The 18,279-nt window shown below is 44.5% G+C and overlaps 1 long non-coding RNA gene across 1 annotated transcript; it reads right to left on the minus strand.

The window, feature by feature from the left end:
- Positions 10,484-16,842, minus strand: LOC110257120. Its single transcript, XR_002339359.1, has 3 exons — positions 15,855-16,842; positions 14,966-15,120; positions 10,484-11,025 (listed from the first exon to the last, which is right to left on the minus strand). It is a non-coding gene; the product is annotated as an uncharacterized LOC110257120 (long non-coding RNA).

Below are 18,279 nucleotides of genomic sequence, written 5' to 3' on the forward strand. Positions count from 1 at the left end.
CCACAGGTGCGGCCTCAATAAGAAAAGAAAAAAAAACAAAAACAAAAACAAAAAACAGGGGAGGGGGGAAGAAGAGGAGATGTGGACACACGAAGAGCTACTAGGGACAGAGGAAGGACCACATGAGGACACAGCGAGGAGGTGGTCATCTGCAAGCCAAGGACAGAGGCTGGGAGCCAAGGCTTCCATTATGGTCCTCAGAGAAAACCAATATGGCAGCACTTTGATGCTGGACTTCCAGCCTCAAAGCTGTGAGAAGAGAGATTGAATGTGTAAGCCACCAGATCAGTGGTATTGTAAAATTAATAATAATAATAACCCCATGACAGATTAATGTAAAAAACATACTTTATGAAAAATAACTCTATTGTCCAACAAAAATTTTTAGTGAGAAAAGTGGGCATATTTTACATCTTTGTAAATTTGTTTAATGTCTACTTCATACAACACAGCTGGATTCTCACATCTGCTTATGCATTCAATTTGTTACAACATGTCATTTTGGTTAAGGAGATAAAGGAAATCTAGCTTCACCCAGATATGCTGTCAGAACAGGGAGGAGAGGTAATTAACCCTTCTAGGTCATTGTGGATCATTTTCTTTACATCACTAAACTAAATAAGTGGTGTTTTCTCCTTGCAAGTCACGATGTGTAATATGAATAACTTTTGTTCTAAAACCATATTGATTATTTTTTGTACTGTTCCTAAAAAATTCCTTGGTCCACCTTACACTTTAAATGGATATTTAAAGTTATTTACTCATGATTGGTTATTTAGAAAACGTTGATTCACTGAATTCTACAAATCTTCCAAATGTTGACACACTTCATTACATTGTAGCAAAAAAAAAAAGAAATTCATTAATATCAGCACAGATTTTGTCAGTGAAACGGATTCTTTTTTTTTTCTTTTTCTTTTTTTTTACTGTGAGTTTGTGGGAAAAAGTAGGCAATGACTAGGGCCATGATTTGTGCTAAGTCACGAACAGTTTTACCCACTATTGGTCTTGTACCAGTTGCAAATGTCAGCCCAATGAAAATGTAACATTTCACGCTATTGTGAAAACAGTTCTGAACTCACAGAAGCCCTCCAAGGGTTTTGGGAATTCCCAGCGATTCCCAGCCCAAACTTTGGGAAGTTTCTCCAGCACGATACTGAAAAGATAAGCTGTCATCTTTTTTACCCGTCTCCAAGTTTTAGACAGAATTTCTTAATACTCTGACTTTCACAAAAATAAACAGCTCCTTCCACCAGAGTTGAGAGTAGGAGAAGGTGTGGGAAGGCAAGAAGAGCTGGTGAGACGGGGCAGGGATTTGCATTAAGGCATTAAGCAGGGAAATCTCCCTGAAAGCAGATCTGACTCCCCAAAAGCTACTGGGAGTGAGATTACAAGTTTTTAACTACAACCCAGTGATCCTTTACCATTAATCAACAAAGTTAATTAGCAGATAATCACTGTCCCTTAGGGTGTGTGCTACTCAAAACTCTCAGCAGATAAATTAATTTTTTAAAAAACAAACAACCCAACTCTTAAGAAATAGTGTGAGTGTAGTTTTTTGTCTCTGGCTTGTAAATAGCACGTTGATGATTTTTCCTTCACGAAGTCTAGGCTTCTGTCAGCCCTGGGGCACCGTATTTTCTGGATGGAGTGCAAGAAGTAGGTGTGTGTGCTTCTGTCAGCCAATCACTGACAGAGGAGCCCTGAGCTCGGACATCGGACAAAACGCTGAGCGAAATCAGAGCTGGTCCGCACTCAAGGTCCAGTAAGAGGGAGGCTTTCAGGAGAGAGCCACACAATTGAATGCGTAATTACAGACAGATTGAGCGCCCCCAGGGCAAGGAATATGGAATCATGAGAACATGTTAAAAAAAAAAAAAAAATACAGGAGGTCCCTGGTGGCTAAGCAGGCTAAGGATCCTGCACTGTCACTGCTGTCACAGGGGTTTGATCCCTGGCCCTGGGAACATCCACATGCCTCGGGGACAGCCAAAAAACAAAAACAAATAAACAAAAAAACAACTTTTTTAACTAAAGAAATAAATAAAACCATCTTTAACTGGAGTCAGACACTTCTGGGAAGCAAAGTCTTCTGTTCTGTCATCTGGAGACTGGATAGGAGCTCACAACCAAAGGCTGCTGGGGGACCCAAGGACACAGGTGATGAGGCCCTGTGTCAGGGTAGAGCAAAGTGCACCAGAGCTAGGGAAGGTAAAAGCTAGACCAGACCAAATGAAGGATGTGGGTCATTACACAGAGAAGGAAGATCAGTGAAGGAGGACTCTTAGGCAGGGTCTGAGGTCAGGATTAAATTTGCATTGAAGATAGTACTGAATATGCAGTGTGGGGAGTAAGAGCCAGTAGTGTAAAGTAGGAAGACTGCCTAGGACATTGCATATGGCAGAGGGAGGGATGGGGTGGTGATGGCAGGGAGGGAGAGGAGGATTCAGTGCACCCCAGGAATACTGAGTTGATAAAATAGAGCAGGACTTGGTGGCAGAAAGGATTTGAAGGTGCAGAGGGGGAAGTATGAAGAATAAGTCCTAGCTTGTTGGGTTGCATAATGGCAGCCCTTTCTTCACCCTTCTTCAAGGTTAATTGCTTCCACCTACATGCCAGCCCTCTTCCTTGCCTACGAGTTCTTTCACATGAGTACCCAAAATGCCCAGGTAACAGCTGTGGCTTGATTAATGGGAATCTCAGTGTGTCCTGTGGAAAAAATGTTCCTCTTTGGGGCACCAGGACCTTGAAACCCACAATTCCCAGATTTGCAGATACAAAATACAAGTTCCCCAATGAGGTTCCTGGGTGGTGGTAAAAGGAGAGCACACACTCCCAACCTTTGGCCTGGACCATCACCAAGGACTCCTCTTCAGGAGGCAATCCCCAAATGAGTTGAAAGTGGATGGTTTTCTGCAGGCAGCACTCCCAAGGGCTGGATAATAGCCCTTCATTGCTAGAGGTGGGGTTGGACGGGACAGCACAGCATTCACCATGAGCAGCTCACCACGAGCAGCAGTTAGAAGAAACGGAGAAAGCATGGGTCCAGCTCTGAGGAGGTGTGGATGGGAATTGGTGGGAGTAGTCTATGAACTGACTTTTCTCTTGAAGAGGGAAGATACTCTGCTCAAATTGGAGTGGGGGAGGGAAAGAAATGGGTTGTTTGTGGGAAAGTGCATTGTCCTGAGACACTTGGAGATACCTCTGAGATAGTAATCAAGAACTTACGTTAATGTCCATTTTGCCTTATTGGAACTGTGGCTACTCTGCGTTTTTTCAGGTGAGGTGAAAACAAATAACAAGTTTCATGCAAGGGTGAATCTTGGCCAGTAAGGTCAGTGTATCAGAATGGCCATCATTAACAAGTCAACAAATAACAAATTCTGGAAAGGGTGTGGAGAAAAGCGAACCCTCCTACATTGTTGGTGGGAATGTAAATTGGTACAACCACTATGGAAAACAGTATGGAGGTACCTCAGAAAACTAAATATAGAACTACCATATGATCCAGCAATCCCACTCCTGGGCATATATCTGGACATTCATTCAAACAGATACATGCACCTCTATGTTCGTCACAACACTATTCACAATAGTTAAGACATGGAAACAACCTAAATGTCCATCAACAAATGAGTGGATTAAGAAGATTTAGTATATATACACAATGGAATACTACTCAGCCATAAAAAAAGAACAAAATAATGCCATTTGCAGTAACATGGATAGAACTAGAGATTCTCATACTAAGCAAAGTAACTAGCAGGACAAAGACAAATACCATATGATATCACTTATATGTGGAATCTAAAATATGGCATAGATGATCCTATCTACAAAACAGAAACAGATCATGGACATGGAGAGCAGACTTTTGGTTACTAGGGGGAGGGGAGAAGCAGTGGGATGGAGGGGGAGTTTGGGGTTGGTGAATGCAAACTGTAACATTTGGAATGGATGAGCAATGGGGTCCTACTGTACAGCACAAGGAACTCTCTGTAATTGGGTCACCTTGCTGTCAACAGAAATTGAAGAAACATTGTAAATCAACTATACTTTAATTGTTAAAAAAAAAAAAAAGATGGAAGGAGGTTACAATTTTGCTGTAAGGAAAAGAACCTTTCATTATCCATAAAATTCAGGTAGGAGTTCCTGTTGTGCCACAGGGGAAACGAATCCGAATAGGAACCATGAGTTTGTGGGTTCAATTCCTGGCCTCGCTCAATGGATCCAGCATTGCTGCGATCTGTGGTGTAGGCTGCAGACGAGGCTCAGATCCTGCATTGCTGTGGCTGTGGTGTGGGCTGATCACTGTAGCTCTGATTGGACTCCTAGCCTTGCAACCTCCATATGCCACAGATGTGGCCCTAAAAAGCAAAAAAAAAAAAAAAAAAAAAAAAAAAAAATCCAGCTAAATACCCCAAACAAAAATTTTCATCATCAATAAAAAGCAGTTACACTCAAAAAATCTGGGAGTTCCTATCCTGGCTCAGCAGTTAACAAATCCAGCTAGGATCTATGAGGGTGCGGGTTTGATCTCTGGACTCACTCAGTGGGTTAAAGATCCAGCATTGCCATGAACTGTGGTGCAGGTCACAGGCAAGGCTCAAATCTGGCATTGCTGTGGCTGTGGGATAGGCCAGCAGCTATTGGCCCCCTAGCCTGGGAACTTCCATATACCACAGGCATAGCCCTAAAAAGGAAAAAAAAAAAAAAAAAAAAAATCGTGTTCCACCCAAGTGGTGGTTGATCTCCTAATTGGAAGAGGTATTCTGACTGTCAGGAGAGATCTATAGAAGCCCAGTGACACTGGAAGAAATTAAGATTTTCATTGAAATAGTGAGAAACAAGATGTGAAACAGAAACAAACAGACGAAAGGAAGAAAAAGAAAGAACTGCAGGTATTGAGGAGGCACTGACCCCATTCACAGATAGAAGGAAGGGGAGCTGCCAGGATCGCTGACTGTGACACACACTACAATAACATCCCCAGCAACCTCAAGGCCACCACCACTGCTGTCCAGCGCAGCTTCCTGAATGCTGCCAGGATGCTCTCTTCCTGTTCAAGCCTCGGCATCTCCACATTACACATAGGACAAAATGCTGGCTGGCCTTTACCTCATCTCATGCCATTCCAGCCCCATAGGAGGCCACTCCACCCTTCACTTACATACTCCGGTCACACTGGCCAATCTCTCATGCCTCAGGGCCTTTGCACCTGCTACTGCACAAGCCAGGAAGGCTCCTTATCCTACCCTACCCCTGCCAGCCCTTCATCAGTCTCTCACCTGCTCACTCTGTGTCTCTCATAAAAAATGTCCCTTCTATGGATCTCCTTTATGGTCTAGTGGTTAAGAATCCTGCATTGTCACTGTTATGGCTCAGGTCGCTGCTGTGGTGCAAGTTCAGTTCCTTGCCCAGGAACTTCTGCATGCCATGGGTGTGACCAAATAAAATAAAATGTCCTTTCCTCAGGAGTCTTATCTGATACCCAAATATTACAAAAGCATTCTGCATAATCACTTATCACACCCTGACACCCAGCTCACATCCCAATATATGAAAAAACACTTATTTTTGTCCTTCTCCCTGGATTCAGCAGAGGAATGGCTTGGACATCTGGGAACTAAAATGTGGGTCAGTGGCAGAGCAAGCAAAGCTTAAATGGGATGCCCAGATCCATGAGAACCAGCCACAGAGCACTGCAGAGAAGCTGGGAAAGATGTGACCAGGGAGTGCCACCAGAGGAGGACAAGCCCAAACAGACTCCCCAGACAGAGGGAATGGCAGCTCATTATAAGGCCTGGGTTTGCTTGGGTGCAGCCAGTACACGGCCAGAGTCAAAGGGAATATGTGCCATGCTCACTCCTGTGCACACCCTCCATCATTCTCTCTGAAGGAGGGCCATATATCACCCTTTACTCACTGTGGTCATCTTTCCCTCCCCAGCTGCCCGGTGTTATTTCCATCTTTCTTCCGTAGTGTCAGGTAATCATTTCTGCCCTCATGGAAGCTTCCCCTGCCCAGTCGACTTGTGGGCAGATATCGCTACAGAAATATTGTAAGACCTTCGCAGGATGCTCTCTTTTTTTAAAATTGAAGTATATCAAATCTACTATGAGGTACCACCTCACACCAGTCAGAATGGCCATCATTAATAAGTCCACAAGTAACAAATGCTGGAGACAGTGTGGAGAAAGAGAGCCCTCCTCCACTGTTGGTGGGAATATAAATTGGTACAACCACTATAGAAAACAGTATGGAGTTACCTCAGAAAACTAAATAGAGAACTACCATATGATCCAGCAATGCCACTCTTGGGCATATACCTGGACAAAAATTTCCTTGAAATAGACACGTGCACCCGTATGTTCATTGCAGCTGTATTCACAATAGCCAAGACATGGAAACCACATAAATGTCCACTGACAGATGAATGGATTAAGAAGATGTGGTATATATACACAATGGAATACTACTCAGCCAAAATAGAACAAAATAATGTCATTTGCAGCAACATGGATGAAACTAGAGGTTCTCATACTAAGCAAAATAAGTCAGCAGGAGAAAAGGCAAATACCATATGATATCACTTACATCTGGAATCTAATATACAGTACAAATAAACCTTTCCACAGGAAAAAACTCATGGACTTGGAGAACAGACTTGTGGTTGCCAAGGGGGAGAGGGGAGGAGTGGGATGGACTGGGAATCTGGGGTTAATAGATGCAACCTACTGCATTTGGAATGGATAAGAAATGAGATTCTGCTGTATAGCACTGGGAACTATATCTAGTCACTTGTGATGGAGCATGATGAAGGATAATGTGGGAAAAAGAATGTATATATGTTTGTGTAACTGGGTCACTTTTCTATATAGTAGAAAACTGACAGAACACTGTAAACCAGCTATAATGGAAAAAGTAAAAATCTTTAAAAAATAAAATAAAATAAAATTGAAGTATAGCTGATTCACAATGTCATGTTAGTTTCTGCTGTACAGCAAAGTGACTCAGTTTTATATATAATATATATATATGTGTGTGTGTATATATACATATACATATATATATTCTTTTTCATATTCTTTTCCATTATGGTTTATCACGGGATACTGATAAAGTTCCCTGTGCTCTACAGTAGGATCTTGTTGTTTATCCTTACTATATATAAGAGTTTGCCTCTGCTAATCCCAAACTCCCAGCCTATCTCTCCCCTACCCTCCTCCCCACTTGCCAACCACGAGTCTGTTCTCTGTAAGTCTGTTTCTGTTTCATAGATAAGTTCATTTGTGTCATATTTTAGATTCCACAAATAGAGAAATATGATATTTCTCTTTCTGACTTACTTCACTTAATGTGATAATCTCAAAGTTCATCCATGTTGCTGTAAATGGCATTATTTTATTCTTTTTTATGGCTGAGTCATAGGGCTCTCTTTTTAATGCCTTAAATGAACTCTGTGGCTCCTAATACCCAGTATGGATACCAGCTTATTCTGGAAGGCTGCTCTCATATCCCCCACTGTGTATGAGTCCAATATAGGAAGGAACACAAGCCACTAAGGTTAAATACCCCCATTGTTGGAGACACTTTGGCCTAACCTGGCAAAGATGGACGTGCACATAACCCATGACCCAGCGCTTCCTGACAGAATCTCACTCTAGAGTGACTTTAGCTCATATGCACCAGGAAATGCTAGAAACAACTGAATTGGCCCTCTTCAATAGAATGAATAAATAAATATTGGCATACGTGTTCAGTAGAATACAATATGGCAATAAAAACCAGTCCAGACACACACAAACACAGATGGACTGAAGCATAGGTTGAATGAGAGAAGTCCATGGGAAACTATAGGGGGTCAATCAATATAAAGTTAAAAGCAAGTAAAACTAAATATTATAGCTTGAAGAATGTATATAAATGTGGTAAAATAATAAAGAAAAACAAGGATATAATTCAAACAAAATTCAGGATGGATATTTATTCCATTATGAGTTCTTAAAGTGCAAATACCATCATATCTGTTATTTTGTATGTAAATGTAGTGCACAATTAAAAAGGAAAAGCAAACGAATACACTAACTCAATAGCACTCAGTCCAGTGGTGACAGAGAATTATGTTCTGTTTTATTTCTAATAAGAAAAATATTTGAAAATAAAAGATGCAAATATTGGAAGGAAAAAAACCAAAAATGTGGAAAGGATAAATCTGTATGTCACAGGCTAGAAAACTATACAATAGGAGACAAATCTAAAACAAAACACAAAAATCTCTCACCACCATTATTTTCTATATCTCAGCTTCTCTCGCTTTGAACCCTTATTGATTGTAAGATGCCTATAAATGCTCAATCCTATCAGTCTGAAGCATTTGGGTAATTAGTCTTCCCAAATGTCTCCTCTTTCCAAGAATATCTCCCTCTCTTTGCTACTTCCCTAAAGGCATGTAGATGCTGGGAAAGGTTAGGTTTCTGGTGATCTGGAAGGGTGTCTGGTCCCCACTGGACCAACAGTGAAGGTGAGTGTCTGTGGCTGTGGTCCTTCCTTCTGACTCAGCCCTCTTACTGGAGAACCCAAAGCTGGCATCACTCCCCACTGGGTCCCAACTTCTAGGGATGGCTTTCCCAAGCCCCTGAGGACCTGGGAGTCACATCCTACATCCATCTCTGAGCACCTTTGCTTTGCTTTCTAGTGCCAGGTGAGAAGTGGCAACCCCCCATGTTTTATCCAAGAAGTACATGTTCTTTCCAGGCTCTGCCTAAAGAGCCAGGACAAACCTCAAGCTCTAGGACTCACCCAGACCTTTCCAGAAGCCTCTGCTCATCTTCTTCTTCCCCAACAAAGGATGGGGCACATAAAGAATGCTAGACTCCACATGCTAACTGTCCACTCTCCTTTCCTCAGCTCAGCTACTCATCTGGCAACATTCTTGGCTGCTCCACCATTGTCTCTAGAGTCAACATCTCAACTTTGGAGTCTTGACATGCACATTAGTCATGATTAGGTTTGGCTGCAATTGGTAAAAGATCCAAATAATAAGGTTTTTTTCACTCACATAAAGATTAATATATCAGTTTTCTATTGCAATGTAACAAATCACCACAAAAGTAGTAGCTTTGAAAAACATGAAGTTATTATCTCACCATATCCAGTGGATCAGAATCCAGACATAGTATGGCTCAGCTGTGTTCTCTGCCTAAAGCCTCTCAAGGCTGAAATCCAGATGTTGGCAGGGCTGAGCTCTTCCCTGAAAGCTGTGGAAAAGAACCCACTTCTAAGTTCACCCAGGTTGTTGGCAGAACTTGGTTCATTGCAACTGTAGGACTAAAATCCCATTTCCTTGGCAGATGGACCCTTCATCTTCAAGCCAACAATCACAAGTCAAATCTCATGCTTCTTCTCTGACTTTCCCTGCTCATGCCATCTGGAGAAAGACCTTTCCTCTCAAGGACTCACACAACTTGGATGTGGTCCACCTGATTAATCAAGGATACTCTTCCCAGCTTAAGTTCAACTGATTAGTAACCTTAATTACATAGGCAAAGTACATTTTGCCACTTAATGGGACATACTAATGGGATAACATCAGGGACAAAGTCATGGCGTCAAAGCTTTGCCTCTCACAGCTGGTGAAGCAATTCTGCCCTGTGAAATCCTCAGGGCCAGTGTACCTCTCTTCACCCTGGGAAAGGGCCTCTCCCCCCTCCCCCCTCCCACCCCCAAGGTCCAGGAGGAAGCATGGGGTTCACTCTGATCAGGTTTTAAGGAAGGTTCCCAGAAGCTGCCACCTGACACTTCTACCTTCATCCCATTGGTCCAGCTTTGTGACTTTGTGATATCCTTTCCTAGCTGCAAGGGACACCGGGTAAGGTAGCTTTATTCTGGTGGTACTGCTCCAGGTAAAAATTCCATCACTCAGAAAGAAAACAAAAATAACCAGTCAGGGACTATGTGTGAAAACACAATTCAGGTAAACTCAGTCAAACCCTTTTTCTCCTTTATAAGCTTGGTTTTCAAGACTTTACAATCTTTAATTTGACACTCAAGCTGAAGCTTGAATTTTTGTTCTAGGCCAATGGCCACTTCCCTTTCCCCCTAGGCCAACAGTCTCAGCCTCCAGGCCTAGACTTCTTGGCAGAAAAGCTAAAGAGGAGTTCCCTTCATAGCTCAGTGGGTTAAGAAACCAATACAGTGTCCCTGAGGATGCAAGTTCCATCTCTGGCCTTGCTCAGTGGGTCAAGGATCTGGCATTGCTGTGGCTGTGGCATAGGCCGACATCTGCAGCTCCAGTTCAACCCCTAGCCCGGGAAATTCCATATGCCACAGATGTGGCCCCAAAAAGAAAAAAAAAAAATTTTAATTTAAAACTTTTTTGAAAAAAGAAAAGCTAAGGGAGTGGAGGCGAATCAGGGAGCAGCTGCTTCCCACAGCGCATTCAAATGCAGGAGGTGTGAAGGGACAGCTGTCTCACAACGTGCACCTCCCACCATCATCTTGCAGGGTTTGACTCATGGCCTTCCTTAAGCTTGTGCAAGAAGAAAAGAAATATCGCAAGGCCATCTTTCTCACGCCATGATTGGGTCACAAGCTTTGTAAATATAAATCCAATTGCCAAGCCTTAAACAAGCCAGTGTTTATTTTTTCTTTTACAAGAAAGGAAAGATGACCTCCAAGAATGTTGTGCAATTATAACCCCTCCAAGCACAGAGGAAAATCACAGAAATGGAACTACAATGAATGCTTTTCCAGGCTCAGCCATACTTAAGAGATACAGTGACTGGAGTGGCCACTTGCTCCCTGTCACAGTTCCACACAACTGTGAGAGACCTGGAGGCAGCTTATCACCAGTCAGGGTGAGCAGGGGGTTCCTGGCCTGACTCTTGCAGCTAACAGACCCCTCATTGAACATCCTGGAAGAGTGGAGATTTCACGCAGGCTCATATCTCAAGCAGTGCCTTTCTTCCTGATGCCTATTTCTTAGAAAACATAATGAATTCCTAGTTCCAAACGTAGACTGGCCTAGGAAGAAAAAAAAAGAAAGAAAGAAAGAAACTTTTAATTCTGATGAATCTGAATGTGCAAATTGGCTCAGTCACTTTCCAACTGTGAGAGCTTAGCAAAACAATTTAGACACTAAGCTTTGGAGTCTTCATTTCCGGGATGAGGATATTAACATACATCTTCCATTCCCTGGGTCCCACTTTAAGGCTCTGAGTTCATAAATGTGAAGTTCCAGGAACATTAGCAGATCCCAGGGCATCATTTGACATGTCACTATAACATGTCAAATCAGGATCACATCTTTATTAAGTGCTGGGATGGCCGGGCTCAGCTGTGAAAAAGTTTAATTAGACAATCTAAGCTACTGATCTTAAGATTCTGGGTGATTTTATTTTGCCCACACCCACAGCATCCAGAAGTTCCTGGGGCCAGGGATCGAACTCTTACCACAGTAGTGACAGCACCAAATCCTTAACCCACTGAGCACACCAGGGAACTCTAAGATTACAGGTATTGACCCAGGCTAGAAATGCCAATGTTGAGTTGCAGGATGTGACGTTCTGTCCAGAATGCAAGGAACACCCAGGTCACTCTGTACACAAGGCATATCAACCTTATTTTTTCCACTCAGGAGATGCTGAAATGCCAGACATGCTCTGACTCTGATGAAAATGGGCAAACAGCAGACACCCTTTGACACCCACAGGCCATTCCTAACCCAACAGTGTCCATGGCAAGAGATCTCTGCAGTGCCACCCACCACTCCTTTTGGTGTGGCCAGGATAACCCAGGCAGAGAATGACTTTCTTACAAAGCATTAGAAGAACACAAGAAGGTAGCTGGAGAAATTCTTACTCCAACTACAGGCCTTGGTATTACTCTCTCTCTAGTTTGGATCAAGACTGGCCTTCAGCCCACCTCACAAGTTCCCAGGCCCATCAAGGAACCACAGTTGAACACCATGGATCTAGGGCTGGGGTCGGCCAACTACAGCCTGCCAGCACACTGAATGCCACCTACCACCTGTATCTATACAGCCCACAAACTATGAATGGTTTCGCATTTATAATGGTTGGGAGAGAGTGGGAAGGAGAATTTCATGACACTTAAAAGTCATATGAAATTTTCCTTGCAGTGTCCGTAGATCAAGGTTTACTGAAACACAGCCATGCTCATTTACATTAAAAGTAAGCTGCTTTTGCACCATGATGTTGTGGCTGATTTTGCACCATAATCTTATAGCTGCTTTTGCACCTCAATGGCAGAGCTGAGCAGCTATGACAGAGACCACCTAGCCCACAAAGATTCACCATATGTCCTTTACAGGAAAACCTTCCTCTAGGGTAAACAAGCACACCTGAGGGGGGCATCATACCTGGTTTCCTGCCCTCTGTCAGATGCTCTGGGTTCATCCAAAGATGGACACTTTACAAAGAATAACTTCCTTAACGCTTCGGTATTAATAAAAAGAAGAGAGATTTTTTAAAATTACCTTTCGTCTTTCCCTTTTTGCTTGCATTCAAATAAGAGCAATTACAGGGCAAAGGCCCGCTAAAAATTCTGACAATTTATACAAAATTAATGTCACAAGAGCCCGAAGCAAATGTATTTATTAAAATAACCCACACATAATCAGATAGCAGCAAATAGAAAGGGTGCGGGGCGGGAGGGCTGGAATTCTAGGAACCTATGATTCCCAGTCAGTATTTCATTTTCGTTTGCATTTAAATGATAACACATCTTGTGGTAAATTACTGCAGACTTTTTCTATCGGGAAAGAGGAGAAGAAAAAAAATGCACTCATTGAAGGAAAGCTCTGCAAGAGGCAGAAAGTGATAAACTTCCCCAAGCCTATTTACAAATGCAGTCAATGAAACAGAATTTTAATGAATTGTGCCACGTAGTCTGGTGGGTAATGAGCTGCAAAAGCCTTTGTCAATTGCAGCGACTGGGAACTAACTCTTTCGGTTTCAAGATCAATAAGCGAATTCGCAGCTCTGCACTACCCAAAAGTGGAACTCTGGGGAGAAAGGAAGTTGTCAGAGGCCTGCCATCTCTACAGATCACAGCGGCAAGGCGGCCATCTGGTTTATACCCCTCCCCCTTATATTTAAATCCGGACTTCAGACCAAGAGGGAGCCAAAGACAGTCTGGAGATCAAAGAGCACAGCTCCTGTGAAATGCTGATACAAAATGACAACAAAAAGGCTGCAGTGACTCTAATAATAGCTCCCCATATTTCAGAAGTTCTATTGCGCTCAACTGCTGGTGTGAACCTTTGGGAGGTGGTAAAGCCCTTGACATTCAGAGTTCTTGATTTACAAAGATAATGGGCAGTGGACTCTTTGGGGATTAAGCGCTGACCTAAGGCTTCCTGCTAATTCTGCTTCCCATCATCCTTCTTTCATCTGCTGTACCTCATTGTTGTGGCTCCAAACAGTCGCATTCTTTTTTGGAGACTTGGAATTTGCAGTCTTATTCCTCTCCATTACCTCCACTGTTGCTATGGAGATGGCGGTTGTTGCTCTGGCCCTAATGCCACAGGACAGAAGGAATCCCAGGTGGAAAAGAGGCCCCCCGCCCCTTTAACAGCAGGTCAACGTTTCCTGAATGCCTACTACACGGAAATAACAAGAAATCTTGGGGAGGTGGAGACCAATCAAAGTGCAAACCTCACCCTTAATTTGCTCTTAGACTACTGGAGGAGATGAACTCTTATGTCCCCTTAAAGAAATTAATAGACAATTGGGTTATAAAGTTTTTGTTTAGGACGTTCCCATGTGGCTCAGCAGTAATGAACTCAACTAGTGTGCATGAGGACACAGGTTCGATCCTTGGCCTCGCTCAGTGGGTTAAGGATCCAGCCTTGTTGTGAGCTGTGGTGTAGGTCGCAGACACAGCTCAGATCTCACATTGCTGTGGCTGTGCTGTACGCTGGCAGCTGCAGCTCCGATTCAACCCCTAGCCCAGGAACTTCCATATGCCTCAGGTACAGCCCTAAAAAGACAAAAAAAAAAAAAAAGGTTTTGTTTAACAGAGGTCTAAAAAGATTATATTTCTTGTTAAGGGCACAGTGAATGTGTAAGAAACTTGCCTCATATTTTGACACCGCATCAATCTAAGGGAAAATATTCCTACCAAGCCATTTCCCCACCTCCAAGCTTGGAGTTCACTTAGAGGCGACTTCCTCTGCACTTCTCTTTTCTTCCATTAAGTTTGTCTCTCTGGCATCAAGGTATGAGACCATTAGCAAAAGCCACAGGAAAGCAATTTCGGAAGGCAAGCGAGGTGCAGAGCTCGGGGCAAGGGGCCGGGGGGAGGACTCGCTAAAATGGAAAACTTGGAGCGATCCTGAATGTTGCATGGAGGAAATTGCCACAGGCATTCCCATCCTGTCAACAGAATGTTCCACTTGACTGAAATCGAGACACAGGTGAAGTGTTTTAAAATGTGGGCTTGCAGGGAGGGAGGCGCAGTGAGGCGCTCCGAGGAAACCGGGCAGCCTTGGGTCACCCAGCATCCATTCTTCTAGCCAGGAAACTCTTATAGAAGGAGGGGATAAAAAGATGCAGTACCCATTGTCGAGGAGCTTACGATCCAGCCAAAGAATCAGGTCTGTGCAGAGAAATTCATAATAAGAGGAGCAATAAATAAAGCAATGCCTATGAGGAGTGGATGGTCGAAGACCAGAAAAAGAGCAGGTGAGATCTGCTTCTCCTTTGCAAAGGTCTGAAATGCAGCAACAGCCCACTGGGGAAGGAACCCCCTGCGGCAAGCCCATCCCACAGGGAGAGGCACAGCCACAGCTCTGTCCCCCTCATTTACCCTCTCCTGGACTTGGGGACAGGAGGAGACTGCTTTCACTAATCAGAACCAATCCTGATGTGCAGCCTGCCCAAGACGCCAGCGCGTTCAGATAAGACCCGATTCAAGTGTCCAGGGAAAGGGAGAAGATCACCTTTGAAAAGTGAGAGTGTGGATGACCAGACATGATACACTCATCTTTGGCTTGTAGCCCTCCTGCTCCCAGGAACTCTTTCTTGCCCTCATGGTGGGCACCATGTTGTTATCACCAGGGAGGCCCCCAAGCCAGGACGATGCTCTTCTCCAAACCTGATTCAGAGAACAAGATGCTGTTAAAGAGGAGGGTGTGCTGCCTATATCTCAGGGCTGGCTTCTTCTCCAATGAGCCACCTTGGAGGACTCCACAATAACCACCGCCTGGGAATAGGCGATGTCCATAGGGTCACAGTTACAGCCCCAGCAAACAGCCACACCTGCACCCAGCACTCATGTTGGTAAGAGGAGATATCAACATGCAAAGCTAGAGGTGAGCAGGGATGGGCAAAGATGGTTTGTTTGGTTTTTTTTTCAACACATGCTGTAAGCAGGAGATTGCCTTTCTTATATAAAAAAAAAACGAAAGTTGAGAGTTGTCATGTTTATTTAGGGTTCTTTTTTTTTTCTTTTTTTCATTTTTGCCACACCCGCAGCATGTGGAAGTTCCCAGGCCAGGGATCGAGCCTGTGTTGTCACAGCAATGAAAACAAATGCAGGAAACTTAAGCAGCTAGGCCATCAGGGGACTCCCGAGATTGCCTCTCAAAATCACTAATCCCAACTGCAAAGAAGAGTGTGCTGCCACTTCACCATCTTTCAAGGTGGCAAAATAACATCTCTTGGCCCCTGTCCTTCAGATCCAATTCAGACTCCTCTCTCTGGTTCCCTAAACCTCCAGGGCTTCCCCAGCTGCCCACCCCCTTCCCACATCTGCTGTAGACCCAGCTACTCCCAGAAGCCTTTTCCATCTTCAGCCAAGCTGACCTCATAAACGTTATCCATCTGTACCTGTAGTGAGTCAGATGCAGTCCTCAACACAGGAAGCAACATCACGTGAGAGATGACCCTGCCCTTAGCTTCCCATCAGTGAGGAAGAAGCACAGGAAAGCAGGGATTTGCACCCATGGGAAGGGCGGGGAGCACAGGAATCCTGTGTGCAGGGGAGAGGGGGCTGGACAAACAGCAGGAGAGCAGCATCTGAGCAAAGGGATGAGTGGTAGAAGGAAGAAGCAGCACAGTCCATTCCAAGAGAAGCCGCAGGAGCAGGTCCCCTCCAGAGAAGCCACAGCAACAGGTCTAAGGGAGCCTAGGAAAAGACCGGGTGACCGTGCCCAGCAGCAGCCAGCCCACGACAGATCTGGGGAACCAAGCTGGGGAAGTTCCTCTTCAGCCTGAAGCCAACGAAACCCCAGAAATGGTTTAAGTGAAGGCAGATTTGTACTTTTAGCTCTGGGGAGGTTGTCAGGGGAGGGGACGAAAGCGGAAGGGCTGCTCAGGGACAATCACAGTGGTCCTGGTGAGGATGCCACCACGGCGGCAGGAGGGCAGGGACCCAGCATCTGGAAGGGGAGGATTCCGTGAACCACGTTTGGTGACTCTCTGTCGAAGACAATTGGCTAAAATTCAGATTTGAAGGAAAGGCAAGTACCTGTATGCTCATTCCTTCCTCCGAGCCTCTGCAGGTTGGCTGCCCAGCCTCAAGGGCCCTCTCCTCTTTTCTCATCCAGCTGGCCAGAGAACTACTCTCACCTCCTCCAGGAAGCCACCCTGGCAACCTCCACCTGCCCGGTTCCCGACCACATGCTGTCAGGGGTAGAACCTGGTGCAGTTGTGTTGCATTTGTCACTGTTCTAGGTGCCGGCCCAGCATGGCTGCCTGGGGGCTGATGTCAGGCCAGGCTCCCATCCCAGTGCTGCACCAGCATCTTTTCCCTCTCTCAGTGTCATCTTATCCCCATTTACATGTACAAGTGCCATTCAGCAGTCTCAGTGGAGGCAGTAATAACTGGCTATCAAACAGTCATCATTTTTTAAGAACAAGGTATGTACCAGAGAACACGTTAGGATGGGGATCTGTATATCTCTCCATCTGTCTGTCCATCCACTTATCCATCTAGAGAAATAGACAACAGATAGACACACAGATAATAGATAGATAGATAGATAGATAGATAGAAACACAGATACAGATAGATAGATGATTGATAGATGGATAGACAGCTAAATAGACACATAGATACATGGATACATAGAGATAGATGATAGATAGATAGATAGACAGACAGACAGACAGACAGACAGATACTATATCTATACAAATATAACCCTCTAGGCAGGGAAAATTATCTGTTTTTCAAAGACCCAGCACTAAATGTGAAAGTGTTGAATCAGATCCTGACGGGCTTGGAATTTCACCCTCCTTGGTGGTAGACAAGGCAGCTGCCCCCCAGTTTACCTGTGGATACTAACAAAAGACACAAGACCTCTAGGGCAGAGACAAAGACCAATGATTCCTCAAGGCAAGAGCAGCAGTCAGAGCAATATCTTGCGTCAGTCACCTAAACCCCAACTCCCTCTGGCAACAAGGTGAGAGCCAGGTGGTACCCACACCTGCAGTGGAGAGCATCACAGGGCAATGAAGAAACTGCTCTTAGATGGGCTGCTGGTGACTGCAGGGGAAGGGAGGGGGAGAGAGAGAGGGAGAGAAGGAGGTAGATGCGGGGTAGGAATGGGGGAGGGCAAAATAGTGGGAGAGGGAGAAGGAGGGAGGGAGGGAACAAAAGAAAGAGGAAGGGAGAGAAGGAGAGGGAAAGAGAGAGAGGGAGGGCAGCTTTTTTTTTTTTTTAACTTGGAATGTGAGCAGATCTCTTCAGGGGAATTTACCATCCTGGTATGTCTCCAGACAGGGAGGCAGGTCTAAGCTTCATTTCGTCAGCTCTAGCTTCCAAGGCTGCCTGCTATCAGACATGCTTGACTAGACAGCCTGGGAAATGTGGGGACGTCATGGAGGATCGCCTCCTGCGACCAAGTCATCATGTGTTATTCCCATCTTAGTCCCCAGATGTGCCCATGATGCTTCTCTGGTACACAGTTCCTTATTCTAGGACCTCTATCATCCTCCCCAAGATCTGGCTCTTATGGAACCGGAACCAGTTAGTAATGGCCACCATCTACCTAACTCTTATAGGTACGTCAGAAGCCAGGTGCTTTACAAACATTATCTCCCTTCCCAGCAACAACACAGTAGGAGAGATGCTGGTTGTTGTTACCACTTTTAAAAATGAGGAAAGTACAATTTGAAGGTCAATGTCTTGCCATTCCTACACCAGAAGTGGTGGCGGCAGGATTCCTGGCCATGTCTATCCAACTACAAAACCTGTGCTTTTCTTCTGCTCTTGAAGCCTCGGGAGTTGGCCTGAGTCCCTAAAGAGGTC

This window comes from Sus scrofa, chromosome 15, assembly GCF_000003025.6.
Source record: "Sus scrofa isolate TJ Tabasco breed Duroc chromosome 15, Sscrofa11.1, whole genome shotgun sequence".
Taxonomy (NCBI): domain Eukaryota; kingdom Metazoa; phylum Chordata; class Mammalia; order Artiodactyla; family Suidae; genus Sus; species Sus scrofa.